At 33.6% G+C, this 20,836-nt stretch overlaps 1 pseudogene; it reads right to left on the bottom strand.

Moving 5' to 3' along the window:
* Positions 1 to 1,229: 1,229 nt before the first annotated feature.
* On the bottom strand, positions 1,230 to 1,750 carry LOC109447400 (apoptosis regulatory protein Siva pseudogene; annotated as a pseudogene).
* Between the last annotated feature and the right edge of the window lie 19,086 nt (positions 1,751 to 20,836).

The following is a 20,836-nucleotide window of genomic DNA, read 5'->3' as shown; positions in this document are numbered from 1 at the left end:
TTTGCTGTGACAATTTCTAGACTTTCCTTGTTTTTGATCACTTTGATAGTTTTGAGGATATTTTGTAGATTGTCCTTCAATTGATATATGTCTGAAATTTTCTGATGATTGAATGGGGTTGTGTGTTTTAGGGAGAAAGATAATAGAAATAAAGTGTTGTTTTCATCATATCATAGCAAATGTGTATACTATCAATATGACTTATCACTGTTGATATAAATCTTGATATCTGGCCCAGGTAGCGTTTGTCAGGCTTTCCTTCTATTAGTTACTACTTCCTTTTTTCCAGACTGTACTCTTTGGAAGAAAGCACAGTGTGGAAGCACAGTACATGACAGTCCACACTCAAGAAGTGGGGAGTTACGGTCTACCTTTTGAGAGTGGAGTATCTATAGACACGTCAATTATTTTGAAATGTTCTATACTGGAGATTTTTTTTTTTAGCCTTTTTGTAAATGCCACCACCCCTTTTATGAGAACATTTAAGTTCTACTCTTAGCAAATTTCAATTATACAAACAGTGTTATCAACTATAGTCACCATGTTATACATTAGATCCTCAGACTTTATTCATCTTATAACTGAAAGTTTGTACTCTTTTACCAACCTCTCCCTATGTCTCCTGCCTACCCGCAACTCCTGGCAACCAGTTTTCTACCCCGTTTTTATGAGTTCAACCTTTCGTGTTGTTTTGATTCGCCACATAAACAATATTGTGAAGTATTTGTCTTTCTCTGTCTGGCTTATTTTACTTAACATAATGCCCTCTGAGTTTATCCAGTGTTGCAAAAGACGGGGTTTCCATTTTCTTTAAGGCTTGTTATATTCCATTGCATATGTACCGCATTTTTTTTTTTATCCATTCATCTGTTAACAGAAATGTCAGTTATTTCCATACCTCGCCTACTGTGAATAATGCTGCAGAGAACTTGGGAGTACAGATAAGTCTTCGAGATGATGGATTCATTTCCTTTGGATATACACCCAGAAATGGGACTTCTAGGGCATATGGTAGTTTTATTTTTGATTTCATGAGGAACCTCCATACAGTTTTCTATAGCTGTACTAGTTTATGTTCTCCCCCCCCACACACACACATATAAAGGGATTTATTCACTTCTGCCACCAGGAGTACAAAACATAAAACAGAAAGCACATGCCCCCGCAGCTGTTTTCTGCGTGGATGCCCGTGAGGTCATCCAGGCAAGGCTGTCGTCCACTCCAGGCCCTCAGGCTTCGAACATGGCACAGCTGGCGCACAGCACTTTCTCATGTCACTGCAATTCATGAGTGTGCACAGGGCACAGGCTATGGCTCCACAGCCACTGCAGGTTTGCACACACCGCCCGCACAGGGTGCGTTCACACTGGCCACACTACCGGCCCATCCACAGCTCGCACGGACGAGGAGCAGGTTCCGGACACCACTCCAGATGCGTCGGCTTCGCAGGCCTGGACTCGCCTCCTGGTCAGCCGGCCGTCTGGTCCGATCAGCATCTGTCCATGTGTGGCCCATGGAGCCTTTGTGGGGCCGGGCTTTGGGGACTCCGGCAGGTCAACGATGGCGCAGCCTCCCTCCCACATGTGGTCCATGTAGGCCTGGGCCCCGCGAAAAAGCAGCTGCCTGGTCTTCTCAGAGATCTCCTGCGAGTAGCGCTCAGCGCACATGCCGCGGCCTACCTCCCTCCAACCCACTCGGACCTTGAGTTGTAGCGGGGCCCGTCAACGAAGGGGCAGCCACGCTTGGGCATCACCCCAGGGCCGGGAGCTTAGCGTCCACCCTGCGCCTCGCCGGTGACATCACAGCCCTAGTTTATGTTCTTACCAGTGGACAAGGAGTCCCTTTACTCCAAATCTTCACCAGCATTTGTTATTTCTTATATTATTGATGATAGCCATTCTAACAGATATGAAGTGCTATCTCATTATGGTAGGATATTTTTTTCCCCTCAATTTGTTTAGATTTTCAATAGTTTATTGATATCAGTATGGACACATGGGTATTAATTTTATATTTTAGGTTATAATTTAATACTGTTTTATTTTGTTGCTCAAATTATTCCAGGTTTGGCCATTGAGAGCTTTTTTTAATTAACCATATTGGAGTGACATTGGTTAATAAAATTATATACGTTTCAAATTTGTAATTCTATAATGCATCATCTGTATATTGCATTGTGTTCACCACCCAAAGTCAAATTTCCTTCTGTCATTGTATATTTTAACCCTTTTACCTTTTTCTACCTCCCCTCTTTTGCTCTAGTAACCACTAAACTGTTGCCTGTGTCTGTGAGTTTGCTTGTTTGTCCTATTCATTTGTTGCTTTCAGTTTTATATCTCACATATGAGTGAAATCATATACTTCTCAACTTTTGCTGTCTGACTTAATGTCTGTCTATATGATAATCTCAAGATCCATCCATGTAGTCACAAATGCCAGTATTTCATCTTTTTTATGCCTGAGTGATATTCCGTTGTATGTATGTACCACATCTTCTTTATCTAGTCATATTTTGAATGACACTTTGGTTGTTTCTGTGTCTTGGCCACCATGAATAATGCTGCAATGAACATAGGGATACATGTATCTCATGGATAAATGTTTTCATATTTTGTGGTAGATACCCAGAAAAGGAATTGTTGGATGATCAGGTAATTTTATTCGTAATATTTTGAGAAACTTCCATACTGTTTTCTATAGTGGCTATAGCAGTTTACATTCCCACCAGCAGTGTATGAGTGTTTCTTTTTCACTACAACCTCTCCAACACTTGTTATTACTTGTCCTGTTGATAATAGCCATTCTAATAGGGTGAGGTGGTATCTCATTATGCTTTTGATTTGCGTTTCCCTAATAGCTAGTGAAGCTGAACATTTTTCATATATCTGTTGGCTGTTTGTATGTCTTCTTGGGAGAAGTGTTCAGGTCCTCTGCCCATTTTTTAATTGGGTTGTTTGTTTTTTGTTGTTGAGTTGTATGAGTTCTTTATATATTTTGAATATTAGCCCCATGTCGGACGTGTCATTTGTAAATATGCTGTCCCATTTGGTTGATGGTGTCTTTTGCTGTGGAGAAGTTTTTTAATTTGATATAGTCCCATTCGTTTAATTTTGCTTTTACTTCTGTTGCATTTGAGGTCAAATTCATAAAATTCTAAGACCAAGGTCCACAAGTTCAGTACCTATGTATTCTTTCATGCATTTAATTGTTCCAGGTCTTATATGTAGGTCTTTCATCCATTTTGTGTTAATTTTTATATACAGAGACAAATAGCTGTCTAGTTTCACTCTTTTACATGTGGCTTTAAAATTTCCCAGCACCATTTATTGAAGAGGCTTTCTTTTCTCCATTGTATGTTTTTGGATCCTTTTTCAAAAATTATTTGCCCATATGTATGTTGGTTTATTTCTGAGATCTCAGTTCTGTTCCATTGCTCTGTGTGTCTGTTTTTCTGCCAATAATATACTGTTTTGATTATTGTCACTTTGTAGTACAATTTGAAGTGATACCTCAGGCTTTGTTCTTTCTTCTCAGAATTGCTTTGGCTAATAGAACAAAAAATCATCAAATTTGTATGGAATCACATTGAGAGCTCTTTCAGTTTGCTTCAGTGCCCATTTGATATACTCCTGTCAAGGTGGGTTTTGTTGGTATGTTTTTCGAGTACTTCCTGTATTTCTTGCCCCATCTCTAGAATTAGAAATGCCATTTCCCTAAGGACTCCTGGTTCCTTTTATTGGAGAATTGTATTAGAAACGAAGATCTTGACACGGGGTATGTTCATTTTTACTGGAGTGGTATTGCTTCTAGGCCCTCTAAGCTGACAGCAAGAAAATACTTGTGAGTGTATTAGTCCATCCACATATACATGTCAGTAAGTATTTTTTATGTGTAACTACTCTGTTTCCCCAAAAATAAGACCTTGCTGGACAATCAATCTAATGCGTCTTTTCAAGCAAAAGTTAATATAAGACCCGGTATTATATTATATTATGTTATGCTATATTATATTATATTTTATTATACTATATTATATTATATTTAAGTCCCGGTCTTATATTATAGCAAAATAAGACTGAGTTTTATATTAATTTTTGCTCGAAAAGACGCATTAGAGCTGATTGTCCGGCTAGGTCTTATTTTCAGGGAAACGGTACCTATACCTATGTAAAGTTAAATATAAGCTTATGCTCATGTCTTAAATTTTAATCCCTCACTACTTGCATGAGTCTAGCCCCTTCCACTTGCTTACCTATAACCTTCCCACTTCAACAGTGTGAATTTTGGCTCCTCCTTTTTTATTCATTAATTTTTAAGTTTTGGTGTACATGTATAGTGGTATCAGAATTCATATCCCTGTAGGAATCAACTTCATGAACTAGAGTACTGTGCTTATGTACACTTTCTTTTGCATTTAGTTTTACAAACTCCACTCATTTCCAAAGTTACTTGTGTCAGTAACCTTTTCCCTCCTCACTATTCAGTTATGTTGTTTTATTCAGTTATGGTATAGTTTATTTTAGAGCTTGTTGCATTTGATCCTGGGATCCTGTGACCTTAAAATGATTATTTCAAAGTTTGCATATAGTCTAGTTTACTCTTTGTGCTGTAAAGTTCTAAAGGTTTTGATAAATGGTTATTGCTATGTATTCACCATTATGGTCTATACATAACAGTTTCAACACCCTAAAAATCCTCTGCACTTCATCTGTTAAGGTCTCCCTACTTCCCCTTGAAACTGGTCATCTTTTGACTGTCTCTATAGTTTTGCCTTTTCCAGAATATCATGCAATTGGAATTATAAAGTATGTGGCCTATTCAAATTGATAATTTTCATTCAGAAATATACATTTAAGATTCATACAGGTCTTCTCATGGCTTCATATTTTGAATATTTTCATCACTGAATAATGCAGAGTGTGCCAAAAAAATGTATACACATTTTAAGAAAGGAAAACTGTATTAAAATTGTAATAACATATACTGATAACAAAAGATGAATACAAGTCACATTTGACTTCTGCAATTGCAAGACGTGCTCAAAGTGGTTGCCATCAGCGTCTAGACACTTCTGATTACGGTAAACTACTACTTGAGCAATGTTGACCAAAGTGTCCACTTGTATACATTTTTTGCCCCACCCCCCAGTCCTGGTATTCATTATATAGATGCACCACTGTTGGTTTATCAGTTCAGTACTTCAAAGAAATCATGGTTGCCTCCAGTTTCTTTACAGTTAAGAATAAAACTGCTACAAATGTTCATATGCAAGTTTTGTTGGGTAGATGTTTTTAAACATGAATGCTTGATTATATGATAAGACTATGTTTAGGTTTGTAAGACATTAACAAATGGTCTTTAAGAGTGGTTGTATCATTTGGCATTTCAACCAGCAATAAATGAGGTTTTCTTTTGTTCTGAATCCAGTTAATACTCGATATCACCAAATTTTTTTGTATTTTAATCAATCTAATAGGTTTGTAGTGGTATCTTGTTTTGGTTTGCAATTACTTAATGACAAATGATGTTAAGCGTATTTTCATGCTTATCAATTTTAATATCTACTTTGATGAGGTGCCTGCTCAGTGCTTTTGCCCATTTACATTTTTTTGTTTTTGTTATTGTGTATCTTAAGAGTTTGCATATTTTCGGTTCAAGTTCTTTAACAGATATGTGTTTTAGAACACATTTTTTCTCAGCCTGTGGTTTGTGACTTTAGTCTTTCATCAGTGTCTTTCACAGAGCTTTAAATATTATTAAAACCAAATTATATTTTTATATTTTTCATTCATGGATTATGCCTTTGATGCTATAGCTAAGAAGTCATCATTAAATTTATGGTTACATAGATTTTTCTCCCATGTTTTCTTTTAGAAGTTTTACAGTGTTACATTTTACATTTAGGTCTGTGGTGGATCTTTTTTGAGTTAATTGTATAAAGTGTATAAGGTCTATGTATAGATTCATTTTAACACATTCAGAGACCCAATTCTTCCAGCTCCAATTGTTGATAAAACTTATTTCTCCATTAAAATGTCTCTGTTCCTTTGTCAAGAATTAGTTCATTATATTTATCAGGATTGTTTCTTGGTTCTCTATTCTATTCTGTTGATCCATGTGCCTATATTTTTCTACCAATACTACACTATCTCGATTATTACAGCTTTTTCAGGTAAGATGAATCCTCCAAATTTATTCTTTTATCAGTATTGTATTGGCTATTCTATGTATATTGTCTTTGCATATATACTTTAGAACCACATTGTCAGTACTTACACAATCGATTTCTGGGATTTTGATTAGTATTTCATTGAATCTAGACATCAAGTGGTGAAGAAATGTCATTTTAATTAGTAAGTCTTCCAGTTCACGAACATTTAAGATCTTCGAGATTTTATCAATTTTGCTGTGCTTACATATAGATGCTGTTTGTACTTTATTATAATCATATCTAAGTACGTCATTTTTTGTAAAGGATATTTATTTTTTTTAATTTCTAGTCCAATTAGTCATTTGTGGTACATAAGAAAACAATAATTTTTGTATATTGACCATGCATCTTGCAACCTTGCTATGTTGCTTATTCTACCTATTTTTGTTGATTCTTTGAGATTATCTACATAGACAATCATGCCATCTATGAACAAAACATACACTATCATTTTCTTATTTTACTGTAGTAGCTAGGACATGTGGTGTCCATTGTTGGATTGATTTGGTGGGAGAGGACATCCTTAACTTGTTCCCAATCTTAGAGTAATAGTGTTCTTTTGTTTGTTTGTTTGTTTGTTTGTTTTGTTTTTTAACCATTAAGTATGTGGTTAGCTGTAGATTTTTGAATATGTTCTTTATCCTGATTTGCTGTGAGGTTGTTTTTGTTGTTTTTTGTCATGAATGAGTGTTGGATCTTGTCAAATGTTTGTTCTGCATTAATAGATATCATCACATGATTTTTCTTTAGGCTGTAGATGTGGTAGATTTTTCTTTTTTTTTTAATAGTAAACATTTGAATTCGGGATTAAATCCCATTTTGTCATGCTATATAATACGTTTCATTCATTGCCCTTTTTGATTTGCTAATTATTTATTTGAATTTTTGCCTTTGGTTCATGAAAGATACTGTTTTGTAGTTTTCCAGTAACGCTTTTGGTATTAGGGTAATTTGGGTCTCATAGAATGGATAAGAGTTTACTCTGTTTCTGTAAGAGATTATGGGGAATTAGTGCAATAGTTCCTTAAATATTTGGAAAAATACACTAATGAAATAATCTGGTCCTGCTGCTTTCTTTTTTGAAAGTTAGAAACAATTTATTCGATTTATATGATAGATGAAAGCTTATCCATAATATTGATTTCTCTGTGTGAGTCTTGGTAGTTTGTATCTTTTATAAAATTGGTCTGTTTCATAAAAATTATCAAATTTGTGGACATAGAGTTGTGTGTAGTATTCCTTTATGTCATTTCAGTGTTTTAGGATTTGTAACAATAATTACTCCTTTATTTCAGATGATAGTTTTGTCTGTTTTTCTAATTGGTTGGACTGCTAGAGATTTTTTTTTTAATTTATTTAAATTTAAAAAATTACATTTTAACTTGGTAATGTTTTCAAAGAATCAGATTTTGATTGATTAGTTTTCTCCATTGTTTTTCTTATTTTGATTTCATTGATTTCTGCTCTAGTTTTTGTTATTTCTTCTGCTTTATTTATTTGTCCATGGTTTTCTTTAGCTCTTTTACATATTTGAGACAGTTCATTTTATTTGTATGGTGAGTGCAATGTCCACTCTTCCATAAGTACAGTCATATTTATTTTTTCTGTGAATGGGCCATGTTTTCTTATTTCTTTCCATGCCTTGTATTTTTCATTTAAAATTAGACATTTTTAATACCGTAATGTGATAACTCTGAAAATCAAATTCTTCCCTCTTTGAAGTGTTTGTTGTCGCTGCTAATTTGGGGTTGTAGTTGTTTGTTTATTAGTGACTTTTCTAAACAATTTTTGTAAAGATGTATCATTTGTCACATGTGCTCCATGAAGTTTCTGTTCTATTACTTTAGTGGTCAGCTAGTGGTTTGGAAATTATTTCTTTATATTTCTGGAGCTAAAGGAAAAAAAAAAATCTCCCAGTCTTTGCTTATTGGCTGTCTGTTGGGACAATCCTCCAAAGCTTAGTGTAGCTATTCACAATTCTGCTTTATCCTTCCCTTAGGGCTTGTGAGGAGTCTAAGGGTCAACCCAAGGTGAAAGTTAGGTCTTTAAGGTCTTTTATAGCATTTGTGCAGTCCTAGACATACATTTCGCCTTCTATATTTCCCACTGTATAGGTTAATGTTCCTTTATCCCCATATATTTCTTTCCCAGTCTCTTCCTTCCCAAGCTTTTCATTGTGTATGCTGCTTTCCCCAACTCATTCTTTGCCCCAGATGGTCGGGGCTAATATACCTGCCCTTAAAGACTTTTGTTACATGCTGACTAGGAGGCCCCTCCAGCCCTGAGAAAGTTCTGAGGTATGGCCTCCTATGGCACCAGCAAGCTACACGTGGAACCTGGGCTGCCTTTCTCACTGGGGAGTGTGTTCTGTTAGGTGGGTAAGTTAAAATGCTAAAACACTCTCTTAACACAATTTCGCAGGTTCTTTCTTCATTCAGCATTTCTTTGGTTGTTGTAAGGTTTTGATTAGATTCTAGAGTTCTGAAAAATTGATTCTGACCATTTTGCTAGTTTAATTATTACTTTAGTGAAAGGATGGATTTTTGGAGTGCTCTATTGCACTAGTTTTTGTTATGTTACAGCAAATGAATAGTATGGTGTAGGAGGGAAGAGGAAGACTTTATAGATGTTCAATAAATAACTGGAGAATTAAAATTACAATCTCTAGACTATGAGTAAAGAGATATCATATATTAGAAAAAACTCTCAATCTTGAAAATATAATATAAGGATGGGTTAGTATCATGGTCTTTGGTAGCTTTCTTTAGAGCTTTCCTATGAAAGTATAGCATGACTCATTCTCTCCATCATGGGGCTGAGCCATATGTCCTAGTTGCATAATTTTGCCAGTTTGCAGCAAAAATTAGAAAAATATATTGTGAGACGATGATCCTGCTCCCCGGTTATTAACTCCCTTCCACTACTGCATGTTACATTTCTAAACAAAAAATCCTGACCCCATACCATGAGGAGAAATCCACATTTACTAGAGCACACAGAACAGTTATTCTATTGATATGCCTTCATTTCCAGGTACTATAGACATTGTTTAGTGGCATAATAAAACAACTTCCTTAAACCACTGGATACTATGCGTATAACTTTTCTAAACCGAGACTATCTATGCTCCACTCTAGAAGAAAATGTAGTGGCCAATTTCCAGTGCTCTTGCTTTTATTTCTGAAAATTGCTATACTTTCTTTACTATTAATAATTAAATTACCTTTGCTGGGACATGCCTTTATCATGTGTTTGTACATATAAGAGAAATATCTATACCTCAAACTATTTTCCTGAATTGTACAAAATACATCAAGTACTTCCTTGATAAAGTAATTCCAGAAATTAGAATCAAGTACACCACTTTTTTTTACTAGTTTTTGACAGTTTCATTAGCAAATTAACAAATGGATATAGGTACAGTGACAAATAATAGGATTCATCTTTCTTACTTACTGCTTTCTTCATCCCCTTGCTGTTATGTTTAATTGAAACTCCACTGAGTAATTTCCCTTGAAATATAATGCATTGGATTCCATAATCTTAATCATATTAAAATTATGCTTTAATTTAATCAAACAATGTGAAAATGGCTGCTTCTGTCAGACATCTTTGTCTGCAATACAAAAAAGTAGTAAGTCCTATATTCTATGGACACTAACACACTCCACCAGATGATTAATTACAAGTATTAATGATTGCTTAGCAAAAAATAGTTATTGACAATTTAATAAAAAAAGAATTCTCACGGATACTTGTATAGAAATTATTGAATCATTTTTGTTGCACTGTGCTAATTTTACAAGACAACTAGATATCTAAAAAAAAATAATATATTTGAAATTCTACCGTTTGCATGAATTATGAGTCTTTCAGAAGTGACCCAGTTACAATTCACAATATTTGTACTGGTACCTTTTTAAAATTTTATTTCAGGACACCTAGATACTCTCCAGCACACTTCCCTAAGAATATTGCTCTACCATTGCTGCTTGAGCATTTTATCTTCTAAAAGACTTCCCAGACAAATACTCATAAGTAATTTCTTCCATAGCTGCTATTTACATTAAATTCTCTCCATAGAAAATATTTTCTTTTATGTCTGTCTCTCCCTCAAAAAATGAGCTAATTCCATACTTTTAGATTCCTTTTGCATACTTACATTGCAAACTCCTAACATACTATTTATTATATTTTTGTTTCTCAGGAAATATTGTTTGAATAAATTCACCAGGGGATAAGACTGATTCAATAATTTCCTCATTTATTTCACCTCTTCTTTCATTGAAGGAATATCCTGCAATAATTATTCATTATACATGTTCTGAAAGGCTTACATGAGATCTGTCAAATAAGTTCGCAAACTTGCCACCATGCCCTTACATTGGTAGCACTGTACAAACAGCTTGGTAAGGTTTCATAACCTTGGTATATCAGGGTCTCACAGCTGTGTTTGTGTTGACATGTGGCAGTGTCTTGCTGAGTGGTGTTCATTATTGTTGTGTGTTTTTGTGTGCCATCACAAGAATGTCTCAGCTTGAAGTAGAGCAATGAACAAACATTAAATTTCTTGTTAAACTTGGCAAGAGTAGAAGTGAAATCAGGAACATGTTAGTCCACGTTTATGGGGATAATGCCATGAAGCAAATGGCAGTGTACAAATGGATTAAACATTTTTCTGAGAGAAGAGAATGTGTCACTGATGAAGGGAGAGGTCAGAGCGGCCAGTAACCTGCAGAACTGACGAAAACATTGCAAAAATTCATCAAATTGTACATCAAAATCCTCGACTGACTGTGAGAAGCATAGCAGACCAAGCAAATATCAATAGAACAACAGGGAAATCTTAACTGAAAATCTTGGCATGAGGAAGGTGTGTGCAAAAATGGTCCTGAAGGAGCTCACTGATGAACAAAAGCAAAGGAGAGTCGAAGTTTGCCAAGTCTTTTTGGAGAGACAAGATGATGTTTTTGGCTGTGTTATCATTGATGATGAAACATGGGTGTACCAATACAACCCTGAAACAAAGCGTCAAAGTGCACAATGGAAGTCAGCCAATTCTCCATGACCAAAAAAGTTCCTTCAGTCCAAATCAAGAGTCAATACGATGTTGCTAACCTTTTTTGATAGCAGAGGGATTATTCATTATGAATTTGTACCAACTGGACACACAGTTAACCAAGTTTACTATTTGGAAGTGCTGAAAAGGGTCCATGAAAAAGTAAGATGAAAACGACATGAACTTTTCACCAACAATTCATGGCTCTTGCATCATGACAATGCACCAGCTCACATGGCACTGTCTGTGAGGGAGTTTTTAGCCAGTACACAAATAATTATATTAGAACACCCTCCCTACTCACCTGATCTGGCCCCCAATGACTTCTTTCTTTACCCGGAGATAAAGGAAATATAGAAAGGAAGAAATTTTGATGACATTCAGGACATCAAGGGTAATACAGCGACAGCTCTGATGGCCATTGCTTGAAGGGTGGACTATAGGCACTGGCATCGGTGCATAGCTTCCCAAGGGGAGTACTTTGAAGGTGATCATGGTGATATTCAGCAATTTTCTAGGATGAGTTCTCACACTTAATTGTCAGACCTCATACTATGGCAAATACTTATTAATAATTATCACTTGAAGAACCAGCACATTTAAGCATCATTAGACTAAAGACTGATGATTACTTGAAAATTGTTTAAAATACTGTCATAGTGATGAGGAATACAAAGAGAGAAAAAAATATTCTTAATATGAAAACCTTACCATGGAAGAAAAATGGATTCAGTGAATATGTAATGCAGAAACTGAAACTGATTGAGAATGGAAGTTTCTGTCAGAATATGGAATAAATATATGGAGGAATATGTCCAAATCTTGTTAAACACAGCAACAGCAACCTTAAATAAGACAATGGTTAAGCAGTTTTCATTGTTGGCAAACATTAGTTCCATTAAGGAAGATGCAGTTGCCCATGTAGATGAAAAATTTATAACACAGCAGCCCATCTGAGTGTTTTGTGATGCTGGGGGCAGGAGAAAGGGAAAAAAAAAAAAAAAAGTAATCTCACCACAAGTCTATTCTGTGGTCTATCTTATTTGTGGAAGTGTAAATTAGGAATATGTTGAGATGTACTCCCAGTAAGAACACAAAAATATATCCTTACTTTTAACTTAAAATGCTGGTCCCATTTGTTTTGACAAAGCAGATGCAATTTCTTTTATCATGCCACTGGCCTTTCTTTGAGATTTATGGATTGCATATGCCCTTTCAAAAGGATAAAGTAATAGTTCATAAAACTAATGATAGATTTATAGTAAGAGAAAATACTTTGTCCACTCAGTCTGATGTGAGAAGGACAGTTGTCTCAGGTATTTTTTGTTAAATGTATATCTAAGATATAATTTCATAGTTCTAGAAAATGTCAGGGAATTTGTGTGGAAAAGAGAGGTCTAACTCTACACTTGTGTTCCCACCTCCACCCCTCCTTGCCACCACCCTAAATGTTCTCCATTGTTCATGCTACAATAGGTTATGGCTCTGCCATTTATTGACTCATTCCTCATCATTTAAATGGTTTGCTTTGTCTAATTATTGTCAAAATATGTAAAACCAATTTCAATGTCTTTTGAAGTTATAACAACATTGGACATATTTCTTTCCTTTTTATCTGATTGGATAGTAGCCTAAGATTTTTGTGTTTATTTTTCCCCTACATTGTTGATAAATCACCATTTTTAGAACCTATGTTTCTTTTCCTGTAAGTAAAATGGACAGTTACTGTTTTTATAGGTTGTCATTATTGCACTTTCCATGCTGAAGGCTTTTCCCCCCACCAAAATGTTATTTTAATGAGACCAGTACTCAAACTCTCTATGCCCCTATTATTTACTTACTTTCTCCGAATGAATGCAATGATAAACTGGAGGGGAAAATAAAAAGAATATCTTGTTTTGCTTTTCCATCTTAAATGAAAGAACAGGACTGTTGCCCCAGTAGAAGATGATTTTACAGCTTAAATAATTTCTTTCATTGTTTCTCTATGTATTTTCTCTGGAGTCTTGAACTTGCCCAAGTTTACCACTTTTGCCAGATTCCTTATTAAGCTATTGAGAAGCTTGAATCACCTGTAAGAAATAGCGGCCTGTAGCAAGTAATTCACTATAGACTTTAACATACCTAGTTTCTTTTGTGAGACATACCTTTGTTGTTGTTTTTTTCTTAACCTTCTCTACAACTAATAGTGTTCAGAGGGGCCATTTCTTGAGGAAAGAACTGACTGTAATTCAATTCTCTTTCTGTGTGTGTGTATGTGAAACTAAGGATATTTATTTGTTTAAACTTATCTGTAACTACTCTAAACTCTCAAGAAAATATTTTCTGTTCCGAAGCTCACCTCACTGCTAAAAATCAGAAATATTTGGAGGAATGCATTAGCTAATTTTAGAGTACTGAGGTAAGGATTATTAAAGGATGACAGAATTGTAAAATAGCACTTAGGACCATTTTTAGTGTTACATAATTATATAATTTATCTAGTAGGGCAAGTTTCTCCCCCTTTTAAGGCCATTATTGACTATTATTTGCCCCTTTTGTTCATATATATTAGAACAACCTTGTCTTTTTATGATGAAAGACTTTAGATTTTCACCCAATCTTTAAAACACACTGGATATAACCGGCAATTTTACAATAACATATTCTTGAAAAAGAAAAAAAAATCATAGTTTTGTCTTCTTTTGAAAGTGTTTCAATAAATATAAATTTCTTCACATATAGCTTACACATGTCTGGCAGAATTACTTTAAGTAAACATGTAGCAAATGGTATGTTATGTCTCTTAGTGTTGTTGGTTTCACATTATCTTCTTTTTAAAAGTAAATTGTTGATACATCTCAAAGACTATATAACATAGCTTTATCTTTTAAAGTATAACTAGAAAATAAACCTCCTTCTAACAAACTTTTAACTGAAAACTTAGATTATCAGTAATAGGTTGTGTCCATTTCCCTGCTCCTCATCTATAGCATTCTCTTCCCTTGATTTAAATAGGTAACAATTGTCCTGAATTTTATGATTAACCCCCCCTAGTTACTTTTATAACCTTATTACATATGATTATTTACATTACGTTGTTTAGGTTTTTAGTTCTATAAATGGTAGCTTTATGTAGCCATCTGGATATTTCTTGTTCACCTAACATTGTTGTTCTAAGATTCATCTGTGATGCATGGATCCATAGTTCATTCATTTTCATTGCTATATAGCATTTTCAATAATTCAGTGTTCTATTTATTATTTGATTTACATAAATTATTTTGATTACAAAATAAATACATATGTACTTTGTAAAGACAAAGAGGCAGTTAAGAAAACAAACAAACAACAATTCTGAGACCTTGAATGAGAATACTATGAATCACATGGGTTTGTGTTCTTATTACCTATTTTTAGGCTTGTGTAGGTGTCTCTACATGTTTATTAATTATATATATACATATATATATATATATATATATATATATATATATGTATATATATATATACACACACACACACACACACACACACACACCAAGTATACACACACACACACACACACAAATTTATTGGGTATATAACAGGAAAAATTATACTTTGAATCATAGATTTTTTTTTCCACTAGAAGGGATTTTAGAGTCATATATTCAATACCCTCATTTAACAGTTGAGAAAATTCATGTCCACAGCAGAGAGGTGAATTTACTGGGTGGAGGTTACACAGCGTGTCAGCAAGTTTTCCAGATGAGTAGTTTAATCATTTAAAATGTAATGGAGACATCACAAATCTATTCTCAGTGGAGCACAATTTTATAAGCGACATTTATTTATTTTGGAAACATCCAAAGGCTGTGTTTATAAAGGCTATCACACACAAAAAATTGTATGTGTGTGTGTGTGTGTGTGTGTGTATTTCTATACTATAGCAGAAGTCAATATAAAATCCAGAAGTCACTATAAAATCCAGGAAGCAGTATAGACTATAGAGATCCTTTTGAGGAAAACAATATTTTAATCATGTCTTTCCTACCTATCTTACAAATATTTTACTTTGTACATTAGTAAAACAAGCTATATATATATATATATATATATATATATATATATATATATATATATGTATATATGTATATATAATATGTATAACATATGTAATATATATAACATATGTATATATAATTTATCTCTAAATTCTCCTTTTGAGATATAAAATTAAATACTCAAATGTAAACTATAAAACTATATTTTTAAGTTATTTTTCAACAATTAAAAGGATTAATAGCATACGTTCACAAGGATTTGAGAAAAACATTTATTCCCTCATGGGCTGGCTATAAAGTGAAGCAGTATTCCTTCATGAAATTTGGCAACGTTTATCAATATTTGAGATATGCTTTTTGACACAAGAATTCTTAGGGCACATGCACAAATATGCAGTTAGCTACATAGCATATTTATTGAAGTATTGGGAATAAAGTTTAAAATTGAAAAAACCTCATGTCCATTTATGTAAGTTATACTATATATTATGTAAATTGTACTATACATTATTTAAATTTTATATTGATGTAATGAAATAATCTTTAGCTTTTAAAAATTAAGTTGATTTATACATATTTATGGAGATAATGTATTGTCTATGGAAACATCAAGTTACAGAGCAGTATATAAATAATTTTCTTATTTACACCAAATTTATAGACATTGAAAATTTTCCAAGGTTGTAAATTAATGTGTTTCTATGGTACCTCTTAAGGGACGTTTCTGGGAGGTTGAACACCTTCATATTTAAATTTGCATACTTGAGTTTTCTGAATTATTCATTACAATAAAAATTTATAAATTTCACATAATTAGGCAAATACAAAAAACAATGTTTCCTAGATATTTTTTAAAAAAAATATCTATCCTAAGATATTTGAAAAAAAAAAAAAAAATCATTGAATTTTTAAAACTCAATCTTGCCATCTTTTTTGGTATGCAGAGTCCTGATAAAGGAAAGGACAGGATTTCTGTGAAGTCAAGTGTCTATCGATACCTGCTATTAATATTATCAAAGTCTGTATTATTTCTATTAGGCTGCCTTAAGGAATGAAGTCTATAATTTCTAAATTCCCAGCAATAAGAATTTACTTAAATTTAGCATAAAAGCACTTTTCTGATTAACTGTGAAGCACGCAATTTGTTGATATTCATGTAACACATGCTGATATTTGTTCAAAATCTTCAGTGAAATACACCACCCATATTCTTCTTAAAATCGTTCTGCTTGCTCCCATTATCTATAGAGCAAACCCTCAATCTGAGTATTATATAGGAATGTGGGTGTTCTTGAGTTTAGCACCTTGGGTGACAAAGGCAAGATATAGAAATTAGGGTTAGTAGACAACAGATAACAAGGAAGAGAAAAAAGAAGGAAAGTTTAATTTTCAGGATGATATCCCCAGGCAAAAATATCTTATCAGACTAAAGTAAGGAAAATGATTCCATAGTTGCATAGCTGAAACTGCTTAATGACTGAAAATTTCTCTGTAATCAGGTCCTATCCTGCTGATGAGGACCCCCTGTTTGACCAACCTTTAGTCGACTTCTTGAGCCCTGTTCTCAGCTAGACCTTGATCTTGGCCTGAACCCAATTTTAGAGTAAAATCCTGCTAACCCAGTTTCTCAACAGTGCCTCAGCTCTTGATATCTAAATCCTTGGGTTGCCTTAAGCAAGAATTCTATCAAGCCAATTTAGCAAGCATCCCCCCTAACCTTGATAACTAATCGAGTTCTCCTTAGTGATTTTCTACCCGCTGACACCCTCATTCTGTTCATTGACTATAAATCCACCACTGTCTTTGATGTATTTGGAGTTGAGCTCAGTTCCATGTTAAACTCTCTCTCCCATTCTGCAGTAGCACAAATTAAATCTGTCATGTTTTTAATAATGTCTGGTGCAAAATTTTACTTTTATACTACGTTTGCTTCCAAATCATATACGATGATTTTCCAAAACAAACAACATATGCTCCTCTTCATATATTTTCTCTGTTATTCTTACTCCTGTCAATGCTCATAGTTCTTCCCAATCACATTCTTCATAATCTAAATATAATCCCTTCTAACTCCATCTAACAGAATTTCTGCAAGCCCTCCAGCTCACACCACTCTCTTCCTTCCCTCAAACTTGTATCTTGTATTGTTATTCTTACTGGATCGATAAATTTAATACACTTGACCCTTGAACAATGTAGGGATTAGGGGTACCGACAGCTCATGCAGTTAAAAATCCACGTGTAACTTTCGACTCCCCAGAAACTTCTAATAGCCTACTATTGACTAGAAGCCTTATCAATAACATAAACAGCCTATTAATACATATTTGGTATATATATATATATATATATATATATATATATATATATATATTTCTTACAATAAACTAGAGAAAAGAAACTGTTATTTAAAATATCATAAGATAAAATACATTTATATTATTTGTTGAAAAAATCCACATATAAGTGGACCCACACAGTTTAAACTCATGTTGTTCAAGGGTCTAGTGTAGTTGCATCCTCACAATAGCCAAGCTTATGAGTACATTTGACAACAGCCTGCAGCATCTGCCCAACTTTTATAATTCCTCCAGGCTCCACTTTATACCCTTAGCTTTGATCTTTTTCCTTGGTCTAGATTATAGTCTTTTATTCAGTTTCTATCATACAGAAAAGTCATATCAAAGGCATATTTAAATTACTTGCACAAATGAAGCTATATATCATTAGCCATAAAGAAAAAAACTAAAGAATGAAAAATGTGTTAAATAGTGAGAGTAGTTCTATTCACTATTTTACCTAAAGCATTTATGCCCTAGAATGTAACTGTAAGTTTTAAATCCAGCATAACTTCTAAGAAAAAGCCAACTACTTTATTATGTGTTGATACTTAAAGTAAAGAAAGAGTAAACTACAATTGCTGGGTGGTAGGGGGAACAACACTGTCAGTGTTGGATTTATTGAGAGAGTATAGCGTATTGGTATTTAGAGTAGTCATTTTCTAAAATATTCTTAAAAATAATTCTCCTGCCCAGCCCTTTCTCTAATGTCACATAAATTGGGAATGTGCTCTAATTTAGATCTTGCCTTTGCTCTTTATCTAGTCTTCATCACAGACTGATCATTCAAAAGTAACACTTCTTCATTAATCAAAAATCCAGGGCTATATACTGAAAGCAGCCAATAATAGGCAGACTGAATCCTGTGCGTGGGTTCTGGACCCTAAAAATCTGTGGAGGAGATATCTTCGTTCTCTTTTTAAGGACACTGAGAATGTGTTACTCACCTGTCCTCCCCCACCCCACACAAACATTATGAAAAGTAAATAGCTAACATTACATAAAAATAGAAGACTAACTTTATAATATAAAATCAAATAAAATATGTATTCATGTCAATGAGAAATCGGATATTTATATTAATAGATTTGTTAGCTGGTGTTCAGAGGCCAAATTATTATCACAATAGTAACAATAGTAGTGATGAAAAAATTGCAGATTTGTAAAACATTGCCTAGATAATAATTTTGCATAATTTTTTCTATAGCCCTGGATATATACATAGGTAGATACTATCTTTTCATTTTCAATGAGAAAAATGAAAATCAAGAAGAAATGAGAGTAATACTTCAATCCATAATAACCTCAGAACAATGAACTTTACCATGAAATGTCTACAAAATAATTCAGAAGGTTATATCCAGAACTTCCTGAGGATTGAAAAAGAACCTGGTTGAAGGTTAAATACTCCTTTTAGATAATCTTGAGTTGAGTTGACCTTCCATTTTTAATCTACTTATCACACAAAACCAAACACAATCCTGAGCTAAATAAACCATTGCAAAAGTTTCTCCTATAGAATGGAGTCCCATGGGGACCATAATCTTTTTCTGTTGCTGTTGGCTGTGGAATTTGTTTAACAAAGGGTTCAGGCCCGGAGACCAAGCCTGGCCCATCTTCCTGCTTATAGATATTGACAACAATGTGGAGGACTAAGCTACCAGATCTGATGTTTTAGATATTGGCATCAGCCCATATAATGGATAAACATGTCCTGCTGCTCACTGCTTCTGGGAATACAGCTGTTCTGGGGACAGTCACTTCTTCTAGTCCTGGTCCTGATTTATTCCAATTCATACTTACATCATGGAATCTCATAGATGCTTCCCAGTTACACCTGTGGCTTATGAAAAAAAGGAAAGTACCTTAAATAGCTACCTATCCATTATTGCTATATAAAATAAATACTAGATAAATACAGTAATTATTGTGTACCCCCAAAGTACAATAAGAAGTAGTTTTAAAAATTGTATTTTAATTAATTGTATTTAAATTTCATTTGAGAAATTTATATGAATGTCATTTTAGTGTAATGATAGGGACTTTTATAGTCTGAAAGATTGTTTTCAATGTCAGATAATTATATCTGAATTTACCTTTTGGCTGCAGGGAAAAATTGGCTTCTTTTGCTATTTGTATTTTTAAATAACAAATTTGCTTACGATAGAAAGGACTAATGTTTAAAATGAATATTCCTGGTATTTGCCCTCTTTATACATTTTTATTTACCTGAGTGATTTAGTTATGCTTGGTTCAGTTGTTCAATCATATTTATACACAGTTATGTTATGAACTGTGACTATCATAGTAAGAAAAATCAACCTGTTATGTTTCCAAGGATGTGAGAGGATATGTTACAGAAAGAAAATGGAGATGAGGAAATTTCCATATGCTAAGAGAAGTAAAGTGGTTTTACCTTCACCCAAAAGCACATCAACCATAGCTGTGTAAAAACATGAAACATCCTCTTAAAAGGCTTTTACTAAAATTGATTTTCATGGGTTTTAAACTTGTATTAGATTATGTATTTCAAGATCAAATGAACCATATCTCTTACAGTGAAATTTAACTGAAACTAAAGAGTTTCCTTCTTTGAGGCCTAAATTGTTCATACCTAGATTGAATTATATACATTGTATACATTATTCTTTGCTTTACTGAAATCTTATAGTCTGGATTTGGCTCTCTCAGGGTTCTTGTGATCCATTACACAAGTTTCGCTCTTAGCTTCCGTAGTTTAACAAAAATTGAATCAGAAATATTTTCAGTCAAATTCCTTGATTTTAGTAATTTAAAAATTTGTAGTATATAACTGATATCATTTGTTCTAAGAACCATTATAAAATGCCAATCTTTAATTTGTATATAATTATTGGGATATCTTTGGTAAAATATGCCTGTTTCAAATAAAAAAATAAATACCCTTCTTCCAGTTTTGTTAAAATATAGTTTATATGAAGGTACTATTGTAATACATATATTTTTATGTTCTTATTGATATTTTTGTTAAGTACATCTGAAATCTAATTAGTTACTATGGGGAAAATTTGCTTTGGAAGACGGAGCCTCTCTTTAGGCTAGCACTATCAAATAGAAATACAAAACCAGCTAGATATATAATTGAAAATTTTTTTGTTGCTACATTAGAAATTAAATATATATCTAAAATATCTTTCAAGGACATAAGTGATTTAAAATTATT

The sequence above is a fragment of the Rhinolophus sinicus genome, chromosome 15, assembly GCF_057876585.1.
Source record: "Rhinolophus sinicus isolate RSI-liver-muscle chromosome 15, RSI-T2T, whole genome shotgun sequence".
Lineage (NCBI taxonomy): Eukaryota > Metazoa > Chordata > Mammalia > Chiroptera > Rhinolophidae > Rhinolophus > Rhinolophus sinicus.
This window is presented reverse-complemented; position numbering and strand designations above follow the sequence as displayed.